We start from the raw sequence: 2,500 nt of genomic DNA, 5'->3' as shown, positions 1-2,500 counted from the left end.
TACATACATACATACATATATATATGTATATATATATATATATATATATATATATATATATATATATATATATATATATATATATATATATACCATGATAAAACCCGAAATAAGACCTAGCGTTTCAAATATTTTAAATGAGTTCTTAGACATAGAATGTTAAGGAATGGAGGGTAGATGTTCAGTGCGCTGATCTAGTTCTTGTTCCTATGGCCTCTCTGATTGGAAAATTCAGTTCTGAGGAAGAACTTTCAAATACACCATAAAAAAAAAAAAAAAAAATCGTTTCTTATTATCTGTGGGTCTACTACTGTGTTACTTTGTGATCCACAGCAGAAACTTGCAAATTATAATTATTTTCCAACAGTTTTCTTCAGCTTAGTGATGGAGTGATGATCATGGGAAGGCTTTTGATTCACAGCTTTTGGTGAATGGAAATGTGATTATTATTATTGTTGATGTTGTTATTTTCCTTGACTTGTTAATAGTTAATGAAGTTTAGAAATATACCATAAGTATCGTTATAGATCATTACTTGCTTTGATTTTGTTGATATGTTTAATCCTTGTGTTTTCTCGTTTTATGTACATTCTAAAATCTTCACTCTACTAGCATTATAATTTGTAAATTGCATGTTTATGACAACGGCATCGGGAAGATGCAAATGACTTAATTGTGAAAATGTAGCAGTCTTAGCAAAAATGACTCTTCCACTAAAGTGAAATTCTTGCTTTTTCTTTAAAAACGATTTAATCCCTGATGTAAGAAGATATGGTTTGTAAGGAAATTCTTCCAGCTCGTAACCATTTTCTATATCTTGTTTAATTCCGAGGATTCTTATCATATATATTTCTCTGAGATAAATAAGAAAATAAAAATCTCCATTTCATTCTCATGGGAAAAAAAATCTATATTGAATGTATTATACTCTTCTGGATACTAGATATCAAACTATCCTTTGATTCTCAGTAAACTGTTTCTTGCAGAAACACTATTAGTGTTTCAGGTTTGAATATAGTGCCACACGATATGTAGCGACCCATCAGTTTAGATTAAAGAAAGGTTATTTATCTGTAATATTACGAATTAAATATATTAAAAGTTATAAGTCTTTTCATAAAAAATAAATCCTTTGGGACAAGACAGATTAACATGATTAACATGATTAACAGATTAACATTATTGTATTTGTTTAGGACATCAGATACAATAGGACTTAACCTAGAAAAGTAAAATGGTTACTCCTGTGTATAGTCGGAGAATTAAATCCATCGACTCTCTCTGGCAAACAGTCATGGTATCTGGATCCTTGAGTAAACATACAGTTAATAGAACTTCTAGACTATGACACCATAAAGCATCACTACGGATTCTGTCAAGTAAATAGACTACTAAAGACCATTTTTGTCAAATTGGTAACAATGCTCACTGCCAAAATCATCACCGCTTAACAGACAAACTTTCCTTCTAGTTTAGCCCCGTGGAATAAAAAAAAAAAAAAAAAAAAAAAAAAAAAAAAAAAAAAAAAAATATATATATATATATGTATATATATATATATATATATATATATATATATATATATATATATATATATATATATACACTGTACAAATTATCTCTCTCTGCCTCTACTCTCCTTCTCCACCACCGCTACCATCCTCTTCTTCATCATCTCTGTTTAGAAATGGACTGATGCAGGATATGCTAGCAGAGTGAGAGAGGGAGAGGCTGCAATGTTCCCCTGCATCAGTATGAATGATTTTTTGCTGTAGCCCTTGTAGCCATATGAACAGGTTGACCTCCTCTTTATATATGTATTTACCTATCAGTCGAGCTGTGTGTGTGTCTATACACACACACACACACACACACACACACACACACACACACACATATATATATATATATATATATATATATATATATATATATATATATATATATAGATAGATAGATATAAATGTATATATATGTATATATGAATATATATATATATATATATATATATATATATATATATATATATATATATATATATATAGAGAGAGAGAGAGAGAGAGAGAGAGAGAGAGAGAAAGAGAGAGAGAGAGATATTATACATATAAGGTGTAGAGCTCTGTTCTTTAAATTTTTGACTTGTTGTGATGCCATAGTGGGCATTTCATGTCTTCACTGATTATAATTCCTAACAAGCACACCTCAGAAACGTGATCTAATTCGTAGTTGTTTATTGTCAGGGTTTTCTTTTTCGCAACCTACTGATTTAACAAAAAACTGACTTTTGATACCATGCACCTCTTGGTATTCATGTGCAGTTTGGTCACTGAAGTCTATTCTGATACGTGGTTGAGGGGATCCTCTAAGAAGATGGTGCCTTGTCCTGATTTATGTGCGAGTGCAAGCGTCATGTCGTCCACTTATTTGTATCTTTAACATGTAAGATATTATCTTAATTAACCATTATAAAGGATAATAATGGGTCGAGGACCGTTCCTTG

The 2,500-nt window shown here is 30.4% G+C and overlaps 1 protein-coding gene across 1 annotated transcript in view; it reads right to left on the bottom strand.

Annotated features, from left to right (window-relative positions):
• Positions 1-2,055: 2,055 nt before the first annotated feature.
• LOC122258861 (uncharacterized) overlaps positions 2,056-2,500 on the bottom strand; it is a 26,883-nt gene continuing 26,438 nt past the window's right edge. Inside the window, exon 10 of the mRNA XM_086554387.1 lies at positions 2,056-2,500. This exon is cut by the window's right edge and continues 639 nt beyond it. The gene's annotated coding sequence lies outside the window, so the exon portion shown is untranslated.

This window comes from Penaeus japonicus, unplaced genomic scaffold (assembly GCF_977035675.1).
Source record: "Penaeus japonicus unplaced genomic scaffold, GWHDUDI00000001_assembly GWHDUDI00000029, whole genome shotgun sequence".
In the NCBI taxonomy this organism is placed as follows: Eukaryota; Metazoa; Arthropoda; class Malacostraca; order Decapoda; family Penaeidae; genus Penaeus; species Penaeus japonicus.
Note: the sequence above shows the minus strand (reverse complement) of the source record. Positions and strands in the feature narration are given on the sequence as shown.